This window comes from Camelus dromedarius, chromosome 20, assembly GCF_036321535.1.
Source record: "Camelus dromedarius isolate mCamDro1 chromosome 20, mCamDro1.pat, whole genome shotgun sequence".
NCBI classification, from domain to species: Eukaryota; Metazoa; Chordata; class Mammalia; order Artiodactyla; family Camelidae; genus Camelus; species Camelus dromedarius.
Window position 1 is genome coordinate 20485233 of NC_087455.1, and position 16087 is coordinate 20501319.

Genomic DNA, 16087 nt, shown 5'->3' on the forward strand with positions numbered 1-16087 from the left:
AATTTAGTAAATTAGTCACATGACTAAGCAGTAGCTGCCAGCATCAATCAAAAGTTTCATTTGTCCTTTTGAACGACATTTTTGTTTTCCCTTTTAGTCAGTTGCCTTTGTGTGATGTACCAATCAATGGAGAAAACCAATCAAGTGATTTTAAGAATATTTCTTTGCCCATTTGTGCATGGCACGGGTTTTTTATCTGCATACCAGTTAAAAAGATGGAGTGAAAAATCTAAATATTAATAAAATTCTTAATTCTTAGTTATTAAAATACATATTCATTTGGACAAAATATCTCAAAGGATGAAACTGGAGCAAAATTAAGTGGCAATTCTGTGAGGTTTCACAGAACACATGATTCCCATTCTGTTTTTGGATGGTTAATCTATATTTTCGTAACATACAGAGAGATTAGAGGCTAAAACCATGGAGATTTAAATAAAAATACCAATGCTTTGCACTTTAAGGGAATACTGGTAGTTAGTACAAGTTCCTGAGAATGGAATATTATAAACCGAATATCCCTCTCTTCATTAGAATAAGACCAATATTAAAGCAAAATACAACCATATCATATTATATTTCATATTTTAAAGGACTCCATTAGAAAAAGAGTTTTGTAAATAAAATATATTTATTTTATTTTAGCATAAGGCATAACTGTTGGCACAACTCAGTGGAGTTCTTTGTTTAGTTTTTTTTTTTTTAAGAGTTTATACATAAGAGGTAACAACACCCAGTAATGCTATGAAATATATTGTGCAGTCTAGTTTTCAAATTCATTGAAATAACAGTTTTCATTGCTTTTGTTGAACATTTATCTACTTTGCTTTAGTGTCAATTTTTCTTTAAGACTCTCAAATATGGGTATTTATTAAAAATATATTTTTAATTAAAATAAAGATGTGGAGTATAGAGAAGATAGATGGCCAAAATCTACAACTCACAGGTTAACACTACAAGTAACACTTTATATTTAGAAACATTTTATATAAATTTACTGGTCTAATACTTATAATTGATTTAGTTTACTTAATCATAAGATAAAAGATATATATTTGATACATATTCCTTTATTATATTCCAAACAAATAATCCTCAATCCAAGTTTTATGAAGTCTTGTTCAAATGTTGTCACTTTGGGCTTACATGAGTAGACATTGCTTAAAAAATCAGTAACTATTCAAAATGATAAATGTATTTGTTAGTAGTATCATTATGAGTACCAATAAAAATTTTTAAAAATTTAGATTTCTATAAATGTTTAATGGATATGTTTCAGATGAGCTAGGGGTTGCACATTTGTCTCTTCTAATGTGTCATCATATAGTTACTAATAAAATGTTTGTATAGTTTTGCCATAATATGAATCAATATATTTAGAACAAAAGAAAGTAAATTAGGGCAGTATTATGGAAGGGTTGTTTTAATAATGATAGTACTAATACTACAAGTTTTACCTGACTTTTATTGAGTGTTTCATACTTATTAATCATACTCTGATTTGTGTTTTACATCATTTTTAAACTCAGCATTAATAACATGAGGTAGCCATTCTTATTCACATTTTATAAATTAAAAAAAACCTAAGATTATTTTTAACAATTTGATCAAGATAGTCTTGTTAGTTAATGATGAGATGAAGTTCCATTCAGACTATCCAAATTCCAAGTTTTACTAACTTCCTTACTGACTCTGTGTAAATGTCACACTGCTTACTTAACCTGATAATTCTTAAATGTTCAGGTAATACTTTCTCATTTATAATACTAAATAAAATAGCATTATTTCCTAAACAAATAGATAATACTCATTTTAGAAACATGAAAATACAAAAACATAGAAATAAGAGTAATCATCTATTTTAGCCAATCTAACTTTGAATGTTAAAATTTTGAGGGACAGTCTTCAGATGGTTGTATTTTGTAATATTTACATACATATCCACTGAGCATATTTGCCTGTAGAGTTGTATTGGTTTGATAAAGTTGCCATAACAAAGTAGCATTAACTGAATAGTTAATAGAGTTATCATGCAGCAGTTCTGGAGGTTCAAATTTCAAGATCAAGGTTTCAGTAGGGCCAAGCTCCCTCTGAAGGTACTAAGGAAGGATATGTTCAAGACCCATCTCCTAGCTTCTGGTAGTTCTCTGGCTTGTGTCAGCATAACTCCAGTATCCACATGGTGTGTGTGTGTCTTTGCGAGTGTGCCTGTGTCTAAACTCCCCTTGTTATAAAGACACCAGTCATATCAGATCCGGGGTCCACTCTACTCCAGTATGACCTCACCTTAAGTAATTGTGTTTATAATGACTCTGTTTCCAAATAAGGCCACGTTTTACCTTTAGTCTTTCTGAAACTTATTTCAATGTTTTTTCTCCTGATGACTATGCTTTCTTTCTCAAGACAGTTATGGATTTCATAATTTCTATGTCACACATATATTATATGCAGGTATATATATATATATATATGATTATAACATATAAAGATACATGTTTGTGTATTATATGCATTTCATGTATAAATAACACACATGTGCATGTGATTTTTAGGAATTTGAGGTAGAAAAACAATAAGGCAAGACTGCTCCATTGTCTTCTTGATCTTTTCCCTCATCAGTATTCTGAATTCCTTACATCTTTCATTATACTTATTTAACACAGTTAGTTTTAAAAAATTGTCCATGTACTTAAATACCAATGGTAACTACAAAATACAGAAATTTTAAGACTTTCAAATGATTAAGTATCTAAGTCTATCAAAGTCTATCAGAGTGGTTGACAAGTAGCTATCATCTGCAGATGGTTTTTCAAACATATTTAATAATTTAAAAATTAATCAGGTTACTCTGAACTGGTTCAATTATAGTTTAATAAGTATTCATTTGGTGTCTCCAGTAGAAATCTCAATTGCTTAAAGGGAGCTTTCACGGCTTCTTACACACAGCCTATTACTGTCCTATCCAATGTACATCCAGTAACTCTCAATATTAATATGGAAATGTTCAATAGACATTCACTGATCAGTTAAAGCAACTGAGGAAGTAATACCTTATTGCAAATATGTTTTAAAATAATTATTCACATTTTGCATCTCATAACCTGTAATTTCCAAGTTGAATTTTGAATTTTATATGTAGTAAGTTTGTTTTAATAACTATGAAAACAGTGCTCTTATGTAATTATTCAAAATTAGATTAAAAATATTTTAGCTTTTGCTTGATTCACATATTTAAGGGTGTTTAGAAAAAGAGCAAAGCATCAATTAGCAGAGGGCTACACAGCTTGTAAAACACTTTAAAAAGCTACTGGGAGTTCCAATCTCCATAAAGAAAGCCAATTCAGTGTTAATGAAGCCATTCCTAAGAAAGGCCTAGGGAATGTAGCAGAGAAGAAAGCTTAGAGGGGGAAAAAAAGAGTATGACTTGCCAAATCAGTAGCTTAATCACTGGAGTAGGAAACTAATCTCTTACTGGACCAGAAATACCATGGAGTGGGTCAAAGCTCATGCAGAAATAGCTTCCTGCAGTCTTTTTGTTTTCTCCTTAGAAGAAAAGACAACCAAAGTAGAGCCTAACAGGAATTCACCTAAGACATTTTATTGTCCTCTATGCTGCATGTAATAGAAAATGCTGTCTGTAAAATCGCTGGTGTATACATCTATGTCAAGCCTTGATGCCCAGAGGAAACAGCTGAGTCAATTTCAGAGGCGTTTCAGCGAACATGCAGCTACCCTAGAATTATGCCACGGATCCGAGTCCAAAGAGATGATAACTTGTTACTTTAAAAGTCAGAAGTCATTTTGATAGATTTGTTTAAATCATACATACGATTTTGGAAGGAGGACACTGTCAATCTTCAGACTACGGAGAAAGAAGCAGACTGAAATAGAACACTTTGGCGAGAATTTTCTCCATTATAGTTACAGATGTGAAACGCTGATGTGGGCTTGTGCTTTACATTTCTACTGTCTTTCTTTGAAAAAATAACTTGCTAATTGTCTTCTTTTCTCAGGGCAATGGTGGGCCACGAAAGAAGAAGTGAGTCTGATACAGCACCAGGCCCCCACACTAACCCACCCCCATTTGGCAAGACTAACTTCAAGTTTATCATGCATTTAACCACATCAACTCAGGACAGAGTTTGTAGGCTGGGTTCTTTGCTCAGTCTGTGAAGGTACTCGGGGGCTGTGATCTCTGTTGAGTTACCTGTTTTCCCTGTTGGCTGTCAACCTGGGCCACTTTTAACTCCTAGAAGCTATTCTCATTTCTTTCCATTTGACCTCCTGCATCTTCAAAGCCAACAATGGTGCATTAAATCTTTCACTTGCTTTAATCTCTGACTTCCTTCATCTCTGACCTCTGGATTCAACTTTAAAAGGCTCAGGATGATTAGGCAAGGATCACCTGGATAATTTATCTTCCTTGATCATACCATTCTCTTTATCTTCTTGATTTCTCCCCAGTCCTTCCCATGGCTAGAATCTCCATTTAAGTGTTACTTCCTCAGAGTTTCTTGACTATTCAATCTAAATAAAAATCCTCTCTGCCCACTTTTAAACAAATTATCTACATTTTAATTACTTCAAAGTTTTTCATGTATTTATGTTTTCATTTGTATATTTATCAGTTTCAAATCACTAGAATCAGAGGAGAATCTTTGTCAAACCTCAATTCAGCTTTATCCCCAGATTATAGAATGGCAGTTTAACATTTAATAAAGCCTTAGAAACAAATATGCAGTTCCCAAATTTATCATTTATGAGAGTAAATTCTTCCTGAATACAAGCCAGTGTTTTAACTGCTGCCTGGACAGATCTACCTATGTGTTCTCCATCAGCTTCAAATCTAACCTGCCAGAACAGAAGTACTGTATTATAACCCCAACACCCTCACCTCTATCTACCCTACCCACTTTAATTAATGACCTCAGAATAGGGAGGGGGGCATAGTAATCAACAGCAAATTAAGAAACTATTTAATCTCTTAACACAAAATGTCTCTTTCCATAAATGCTGAGTTTTCTTATTTTTTTCTAATCTTTTAAATACTATGAAACATTTGACCTTGGGCAACCAAGTCACCATGTATTGCTTCTTGCATTAGTTCCAAACTGTTTAAGATGAGTAGCACTCACTCAAAATAGGAGTTTCAAAGAAAACTTGAAGATAGACTATGTATGTGATTACTGTAAAAAGAAAATCTTAACTCTAGTTCTGCTTAGACAGTAGGTTTTGATGATTTTATAAATATATTCTAACTCTAGAATTCCAGTCAAATAATAGTTTCCAAATTGAGTGGGTAACAGGAAGTGGTAACTATGGAAAGCAGAGTTACTGAAAATAGGGAAGGGATATTAAAAATAAAATTTTAAAACATATGCTGTTGACTCTTGAGCAACACATGTTTGAACTGCTTGAGTCCACTTACATGCAGATTTTTCTAGTGAATTTAGAACTATATGATCCATGGTTGTTTGTATCCACAGATGCAAAACCATGGATATACAGTCTTTGAGAAACCAGGGATTTTGATATCTGTAGTGGGTTCTGGAATCAATTCCCCCAGATACCCAGGGACTACTTACTGTGCATTATTTTTTCAATATTCAACAGAAAGTCAAAACTACAAATTAAAAGTAATTTCCTACAATAATATGATCAAAGCTGGATTCTCAACAACTTATATTATTACTTTTAACTTATAACATAATGTATACTACATCTAAATATAGAAAGATCTATCAGCATAGATATAGACATTTATATCAACATTTATAATAGCTGTGTGTTATTCCTTTGAGGCACAATAAAAAAATTAAATATATTAAAACAATTTAATTTTCAACACAGAACTTAAATCCTAAATTTATCTCAAATTTAGCAAAGTTAAATTGTCTGTTTAAATAGACAATAAAATGAGTCTAAAAAGTTATTAATTAGCTGGAATTCTACCATCAAACGCTTCATTTCCCCCTTTTCCTGTTTCTCTTCATTTAACTTGGTTTTTGGCACTTCAGTTTTTTATATTAATGTTGGCATCACTCTTGCTGAAGATACTTTTTAATTCCATAGTTTATTGGCCATGAACAACTTCTGGAGGATAACAATAAAATATTTTCAAAGAGGAAAGTGCAACACAATGGCATGCTTCTGAGCACATGATTCAGTTCTTAGACTTCAGCTCAAATATAAACTTATGCTTGACATTTTTTTTCTGTATAACCTGAAAAAGTAATTTCCCATTGCTAATCTTTGTTCATAGCTGTGCATCAATGATTGCTTCTCTATCCTAGAGTAAAGGTAGATATGAACTTCTCTTATTATTTGTGGCAAGGCATACTAACCGTTGTTAACATCATAAAGATAGATTCCCAGAATTATTTTTTACTTTATGGACAGGATATTTGTCCCTCCTTTTGTGCCAAAACCTCCTGTTTATTCTAAAAGAAGGTGGGCCCACAAATTATATAGGTTACATCATGGAAGTAACACTATAGAGAACCACAATGCTATATAGGGCTGATAAACAATTTCATTACCTACCATATTTTGAGCTGTTCAACAAAACATGTTATGACTTATTCTAAGCCCATCTTTAGGTAAATGCATTAAACAAAAATCAAAAACTGGAATGGTCATCGTAAGTTATCCTAAAATTACACAAAGTTAGAAGTGAGGAAATTCACCTTTGTCGGTTTCTATTCACAGCCACAAAATGAAGCAGCCCTGTGTCCGCTACAGTGAAAGAGCAGAGAGAGAGAATTTAGAGATACATGCCTCAATAAAGACTGCAGGTCATTTTTTTCTTTTCTCTGTGGCATGATTGAACCGAACAGACCACCATTTCTAAGAAATCCCACTCAAATTCCTGAAATTCCATCCAGTGAGTATAGACTTCACAGGTTCACTTATTTGGGTTTAAGAATGCGATCTTTTAGAGTCTCCTATTAAATTTTCATCAATTCCTTCAATGTGATTATTGCATCACACTTCAGGAAACTGAGGGATGAGATACCAGGGGCACCCAGATGAAGGACTAGATCCAAACCATCCCGTCGGCTGAGGATGAGGTATCACCGAGGAGTCGGCCAGGCAGCAAGGAGACAGCGTGCTGTACTACATGCCGGGGGCATGAGGTCTCCATTGCTTGAGCATCAGGACAAGACATGTGGCCAAGGGCCAGAAGAGTATATGTGCATACTAATTCTGCTTAGCAGTGGCTTAGCAAGATCCACTACCACAATGCAGGCAGTGTGAACAGATTAGAAGCTTAAAGGAAAATTCTGCCTAGTGTTTTAAAACATGCAAATCTTTCTAATAAACATTACCATATTTGAGGCAGTAAAAAAAAAATGAGGCTATGCCATAAATGAGAACTGTGTTTGATACAGATTTATGTTGAAGTTCTAGTGTTAATATTACTATATATATAATTTTTGTTAAATAACTATATTTCCTTTATATGAAGTTTCCCAGTTGGTATAAATGAGGATAATGACAGTAACATTAGGCAAACCGAAAGTAAATCTGAACTTAAGTAAGGACAGATTTTTTTTTAAAAGAATGTTGCAATAGAGAGTAAACTCTAACTAAAATATCTGCAAGCATTTCAAAATTAAACAAATAAACACAAATCTTACAGAGAGACAGATAAAGGGAGAGGTAAGCAGGACTAGTAGAAACTTTGTCAGGGAGGAAGCAACAGTGAGGGTGAGCAGAAAACATGACTGGGTGTCTTAATAGGAAACAGTTCTCCTTGTGTCAGCTAATTCTTGGAATGAGTTGTTAAGGGAGTGTGCTGAATACCTCAGTGCTTACTTAAGCTTAGGGGCAAGTCAAAGTTTAAGGCTCTGTGGGGCTATGAGAAGCCTAACAAAAAGCCTGTTTGAGGCAAGTAAGTGGGTAAGTGACAGGCAATTGTAAGCACTTGGTCAGGGAGCCAGAAAGACTAAATGAGACATGTTGCTGCATAACCTCAGCTATTATTATATGATACTTTTGAATAGCATGGGAAAATAAAGGTATCTTTGACCCAATTTTTGAAAGTACAAGTGAAAACATAGGATTAAGAGGCCATCACTTTAATGATTTATGTCTGGTCTGGCCTGCACAGAATCAAAGTTTCTCCTTTTTCTATGGTAAAAGACAGTGATTCAGTTGAGCTGATTACAGTGTAAACCAAAGGAAAAAAATTATCAAAACATTTTAAAATACTTGGTTTAACTGCAGCACAGACCCTGCTTAAGAAGGAATTTTACAAGTGTTTTGGAAGCTGAGCTTTTATTACGTCCATGAGCTTTTATTAAATCCATAAAAATATTCCTTTTATGGCAACATGAGTTATGATTTTAAGTGTTTCACTTCCAAACATGTTTTTTCCTCAACTTATAGGTATAAAATATCTTCATGTTGAAAATGGAGCTATCACAACTTCCTAATTTGGAGGAACATTTCCCATTCTCTTTCCTGTGTAAACGTGATTCTTCTACACCTCCATTCTGCATCCATTGAAAGCAATGATTGTCTTCTAAATAGAACACCTTCTGACTATTGTGTTTATGTAATTATAGCCTTCTAAATGAAATGAGGATGTCACTTATTTAAAATTTCAAGAACAATATTGAAGGGAGAAAACAAATATATATGCCAAACATTGTAAAGGAAGTATAGTAGTAAAAAGTCAACGAACTTGAAAAATTTTATAATGGGAATATCCTTGGTTCTTAGGCAAAATGCAGTTCTGAAACAATTATAAGCATAAAATGGCAAATCTAATATTAATAAACAAAGTGTTCTTTAAATGAGTGTCATCATTTCAGCACTAATTCTGTCCAAAATATATTCGGTATAAATGCAGGAGATTGCCACTAAAAATTAGCTTATGAACTCCACTGGTATCAAAATAAGTCCCTGTTATGTGAGGCGCCACTTCTGAAGAGCTCTATTTATAGAATCATTGAGATGAGATTATATAGTGTGGAAACAAACTGCTAAAAGTAGAGCAGCTCATTTAACCTGTTTCTTAGAACGTTTTATGAATTCTATGGTTCTGTAAGAGACGAGGCCAATGTTTAGCAAAAACCATTCCCTAAAGTCAGTGAAAGAAAAAATAATTCTCTCATCATAGAATCAATCACCAGGAAATGCCAAGAGGAGGGAGAAGTCAACAAGACACATCATACAAGATTCTACTAATACGAAAACAAGTCATTAAAGTAGATAATTTGTGTAAAACAATTTGCTTTCAATTGAGGAAAAGCAAATATTCCCTGGAGGTATTTTGATGAAAGTGCTATTATTTAAAATCTAATTTTTAGGCAATTATAGATTGATATTGAAAAATATCTCCTTTTAGAAATACTTTATTCCTAAGAAAACATAAACAAATCTGACTTCATAGGCATAAAAGACTAGAGACACAAATAGAGTGAAAAATGGGAAAGGAAATATAAAACTATTACATAAAAATATAAAAAATCACAATACATACAGATTTGAGTATTGTTATATTTGTAAATTTATGTTAGAGGTTAGCTTGAGGTGTTTAACAGTATGCTACTACATAATACTAAAGCATTTCAATGACTTTAATATCCAACCTAGCCAATTGGTTAAATAAAATACCTCTAGCTTAGTTTCTAAGTTTTATATATGATCTTCTTACAGACTTTAAATTTATAAAAATGCTAAATAATAAGTGAAACCTACAGGATAGAGCATTGGTAATTTTCTTAATTATTTATTAAGATTTATATATGGAGTTTATGTGAAAAACACTTTCATATGTTAATATCAGTGGTCATTAGTAATTAATTTTCTTCCCTCTATATTTTTTCTGTATTTTAAACAGTTTTAAGTTAGTATATAGTTTTGTTAAATCGATTAGAACTGAGAGGAGAAAGGAGAATCCAGTTCTCAGGGTCATGGTCTTTAGAGTCAGACACCCACGGCTTCTAGAAATGCTGATACAATAGACATTACTAATGGTCACCAGCATCCAGCTGTCCTCTCCTCCATGCATGCAGAGGGCTACAGCTTCCAGCGCTGCTAGGTGGGGCTGGCAGGCGGGCTGCGGCGAAAGTGGCAGATGTCACTCACGGAACAAAATACAGAACTGCAGGTATAAGCTGCCCCAGCTCCCTCTTCCTATTCAGGGGTGGATGCTGAAGTCATGTATTGAGAAGAAAATGTTTGTTGTTTTAACATACTGATATCTAGAGAGCTGTTTGTTATCTCAGTTTAAACTTAATCTGTACTACCCTGTATCAAAACTGGTATTGGAAATTATGATCTTTGTTAATAAAATCTAAAATAGGTAGCATTGATGTAGCATCCTGGCGAAATAAGTAACTTATTTTCACCCACCAAACCTAAGTTTTCTTATACCTAAAATGATGTTGCAATTATTACTTAAATCGTAGTATTTTGAGTGTCTAAATAGGTCATGTAAAGCACTTAGCGCAGTGATTGACATTATAAGCATTCCAATAATTTTAGCTGTCATTAATATATGAGAGCTGCAATAGCCTCATCTATTTCAGTTTTTTTTTTTTTTTTAGAGTTCAAGGCCTGGGAAATTGAATGATGGAGTTTGAATAAAGTAATTGAGCAAAATGAGGATTCTAGAGTGTAAGACAAAGACCTAAAAGTGACAATAAACTCCTACATACAGAACCCAGGGGAACAGATATATTTGGAATCCCATTCATCATGAGTTTAGTTACCTGAATCTGCTTCTCATATCAAATGAGGAGAGGCCAGTCCAAGAATGTGTCCTGCAAGGCAGGGCCAGGGACTGTCTCCATATTGGACAAATTGGATAAAAATTACATAAAGCATAAGTGGCAGGAGGCAGAGGGGTCATTTGAGCCAAAGTTTTTCTGGGGAGCCATAAGTCCAAACCAAATAAGTTAAATATAAGCACAATTTCCAAAAGACAAGAGTACCAGCACAAACGAAAGGCAGATCCAGGATTCAAGAAATAGCCAGAATCTGGAGCTGAAAGACATGTCCCAAACAAGTGAAAAAGGATCCACATTTAGTCTTTCCTAGCAAGGAAAACTAGGAAGAATGAAGGTTATACTCCTATCTTTGAAATTAAAATTATTTGCAATGAGAAGGAATTTATATTAGCTTATAACAGTAGGCTAGTAACTCAGTTTCTCACACACACACACACACACACACATCAGGAAGAGAGCCAACATCCTTCAAAGTAAAGGAGAGAAGGAAGGAAATAAGTAAGCCAGCAGTGAGAAGAGACTTGATTAATGATAAATGTTACAAAAGACTAGATTACTAGAGATTTGAAAACCTGGAGAAGGACAAGAAAGGACAGGGCTTGTTAGCAAATTGAAACTGTTATCAAACTGAAAAAACAAATACAGTCTAGGGCCTGGTAGGGCAGCTTGAAGTGCATGAGAATACAGTAGGAGACAAATTAATTAACTGACTGAAAATCCAACAGCCCTAAATGAAGCATCAAACTGAAACCACTGCAAAATGGACAATCAAATATGATGTCAAATATGCTGTAGATCTGACGTAGCCTCTTAACATCCACTGACATTTCATTTGCACAGGCCACCACTATCTTAACCTGATTTAATGAAACAGTGATTCACTTGGACTCTTTGCTTCTATTCTGCCCCCTTCCAATCCATTTTCCATGTATATTGACTACAGATTCCATTTTAAAGGTAAACTTTGCTTCCAGTTGAAGATAATGGACTGGGCACACACATGTTTTTAATTAATTCCAAGTAAAACTGGGTTAAAATAATGGCATAATATTGTTTTTAATTCTATATGTTAAAAAAAGAAGGCTTTCATGAGATATGATAACTCAAAATATAAAATTGAAAATCAAGAAAAAGAACCAATAAGATGTGTAAATCTATGTAGAGAGATTTATTATAAGGAATTGGCTCACATGATTATGGAGGCTGGTGAGCCTAAAACTTACAGTGTGGGCCCCCAAGCCTGAGAACCAGAAGATCTCATGGTACAGTTTCAATCTGAGGAATGGCAAGCTGAAGACCTAGGAAAGATGACAGTTCAGATGAAGTTCAAAGGCAGTCTGCCAGAGGATTCCCTCTTGCAGGACTTTTTGTTCTAATCAAGCCTTCAACTGATTGGATAAGGCCCACCCACAATATGGAGGGCAATCTGCTTACTCAAAGTCTATTGATTCAAATGCTTATCTCATCCCAAAACACCCTTCCTGTTGACACATTTATAAAATTTACCATCACACATAATAAAAATAAGTACAATAAATATAAATAAGTACATTGGTAGGTGAATCAAAGCAGAGGATTAGCAATCTGTTTTTCATGAGAAGCCTTATAATTCATGAAGAAACCCTGAAGAAACTCAAAATATGTATCTAGAAGAGTAATCAGTGGGTGAAAATAAAAAAAAAACTTACACAAATTATGTTTATGAGTTAATGAGAAAGTTTTCCCTTCTCTTCTCAAAAGCTAATGTGTAGAATTATCAACTATCAGGTGCTTACTCTCTAGAAAATAAAACTAGAATATATAGTAAGAAAGATTGTTTTTCTTAACTCATGATATTTGAACAAAGTGTATGGCATGTACTAGTGGGAATGTTAAACCTGCAAAGAGACCCCGTGCCTTCAGGAATTTGGGTATGTCTCAAATAATCTCCAGTTCTTTACTTTCTTATCTAATAACAGGCATAACACTGATGAATGCAGATCTGCTCACAGAGATTCCAGCAGCTCTAATACATTTTAAAGGGACAAATAAGGATTCATATGCATGTGCAGAATGTCAGCAACATAAATTCCAACAACCAATAAACAACAATAACAAAAATGATAAGAAAAGAAATATTATCCAAGAAAAATAGAACTATTAAAGTAACAGATTATGGTCTTTTGAAATATAAAATGAGACAAAATAACATACACGTAGAGAATCAATTTAATATATAATCCTCCTACTAATAAGAGTTTCAGAAAGAAAGAAAACAAAAATATCAAACAAAGAAAATCAAGGAAAAAATAGTAAAACAGCACTTCCCAACTCTGCAAACTAAAACCAGATACAACCCTGAATAAAGCAGATATAATAAAGAACTTTATAAGAGATTCTAAAGAGAAAAAGGAAATAACATGCACAAAGTTACAAGAATCATAATGGTCTCAGGTTTTTAATCAATGATATCAAGTGCTGAATGCAGTGGAACAAAAACTTCAACAGTTCTTACAGATAATAGTGAATGCAGAATTCTATGCACAAATTATTAATCAAATTTGAAGAAATTGTAAAGCGGCATGTGTGTGTGTGAGAGAGAGGGAGAGAGAGAAATACTGTCTCAGAACGTTAACATTCTGCAACTTCCTTCTTAGGATGTTATCTGAGGGTATACTCTTTCCAATAATGAGGAATACACAAAGCAGGAAGAGGAAGACAGAAGACATGGTACAGTGTTGATCCAACTCAGGAGTTATAATCAGCCTAGAAACCAGCTGATTCAGATTGCTCTAGGAAGGAAGTTGCTGAAATAAGAGCAAATTATAGAAACCAGATAGCAGGTGAATGTACAGACATGATAAACACAGAAAAATCAGGAAAAAATATAATAAAGGTAATGGGAGCACCATTTAAAAATTTACAAAAAGATGCTCAAGAAAGAAAATATTTCCATGACATATTTTTGGCTATTTACAACAAATATTTAGGAATTCATTATAACTTAAGCTTAGTTACTGCTCATAGAAAACACAAGTCAAACTTAAATAAGGTTTTGTATCTTAAAATCAAGATTATTATCATGTAACTTGCACTTGGCAAGTCACAGATGACAGATGATGAAAGATCAAATAAGGAGGTAGAGGGAAAAGGAGGTGAAAGAGAATCTATGAGCAAAATCATAGGGATTCAAGGTATAATTGCTATAATTCATAAAATGTGAACTAGCTTTTAAGCATATTATTTAAAGTTTCAAAGATAACTACAGAACAAATTGAAAAGAGGGACGAGAGAAAGGGGTTGCAGTAAGTTAGCTAATTAATTGTTCATCACTGGATAGAAAAACTAACAGATAATGTTTCACGTCCATATATATCATTTACAATATTTATAAACTGTGGTGGTTTACAAGATTAAATTTGACTATGTTTCCCAGAATTTTCCTTCTCATATGTTTCTACTAAGGGTGGGCCAGAAGTAAAATATTTAAGATACCATTGGATGGAGGAAGGGGAGCAGCAGCCGTTCTGTAGCTCATACACACTGCAGCAGACCTGCTGCCTCACCTCACTGGTGCGAAGCAGTAACTGCCTTACTGGCCCCTGGATCCTCCTTCAGCATCTTTGACTCCGGGGACAGGAGTATATGTTTAGCTCTGTGATGGGTTGGCCCAAGCTGCGTAGGACACCACCACACCACCAGGGGCTTGAAGAACTGAGTTAGTTTCTGTTTGCCTCCAAAAGCTCCAGTTTGCTCCTGATCTCTCCCATTTTCTATCCATCCTTCTGTCCCAACTTCCCACCCTGTGGACTTCAGGCTCCAACATCAGATGTGAAACAGCAGCCTTCCTGAGACTGCTTAACCATCACAATTTCATATGGTCAAACCCTATAGGAAGTCAATGCCTATGTATTCGTACATATCTCCAAGCGATACTGCTTCTCTTGATGAAGACTCATTGATATATTAAGCCCAATTATTAAGAGGTATAATTAAACCAATTACCATGATATTTGTGATTTATTTTCAAATAAACAGTGAGATATTACATATGCCTTAGTTTAAGCTACTTCCCAGGACAGTTATTTGTCCTATTAATAGTCAATCCATATTATTAACTAATGCACATTCCAAGAATGTTAATTTTGCATTAAGTAAGGAAAGCTATACTTCAGAAGTGCTTACTACAGTTTGATTCAGTGTCCTTCACCTTCAAGAAACATACAATTGCTTTTACAGTAGAAATTTTCTCACATTAGTGAAATGTAGTGGCTTGTTAATTCGCAAAATATATACTAGAAACATTATCATTGGTGAAATCAACAATATTCAAGATATTGCCATGGTTAAAAAATTTAAGACATAAACTCCCCTTCCTTGATAAATTCAGTATAAAACTCTACTGAGTAGTCCACTCTTCCCCTTCTAGAATGTGCTTGACGCATTATACTGTATCTAAATAAAAGTTTGAAATATTTATTTTTCAAGATATTGAACATAGAGTTGATTGAATTCTTCCTTTATATCAATGCTTTTTAACCCTGGGTAATTTTGCCTCCCAGGGAATGTTTGGCAATATCTTGAAATTTGGGGTTATCCAATTTGGGGGCAAAGAAAAGGCAAGTACCACTGGCATCTTGTGGTAGAGGCCAAGGACATTGCTAAACATTCTGTAATACCCAACTCAGCCTTCAAAGAGTTATCTCAAACTTTGTAATAAAATACATGGTCAGAGCATATTTAAGGAAAATGACTGAGACTTACTTCTAGCTTTAACTAAAGGATCTATTAATTATCTTTCTCCAAGCTTCCTCATAAATATCTTTCAAGGTCATTTGACAACCAACAGAATACCTCTAATTAAATAAAAATAATTATTATTGGTTAGAATGTTTAGGAATTGGAATTCATATACTGCAATGGGAATATAAGCATGTGTTCAAAATAACTTACAAAAACTTCAGAGAATAATTAGCCAAAATTAAAAATATTTTAATTTTGTAATAAGTGTTACAAAGGAATCTAACAAAGATAAATAGGCATATAGGCATCAAATCACTGTTTAATTGGCAAATACTGTTCCTTAAAGGTACACACCATACTTGTTCACCTATCATATTTAGGTTCTCTACTGGATAAGATACACATTAATGACCAAGAGAGGAAAAATTCCTCTATTCAAAGAGCTATAAAAGTAGTGTGACAGACAGACACTGATCTGATTAAATTAGATCATGTATATGTATAAACATCTCTTAAGATATATGCTTATCCAGGGTTTTACTTAGAATTCACATTATTCTCTCTGGGGCATACAAGGTTGAGTCGGCAGAGTAGATAATAATGCTGTACAAAACAAAATCCAA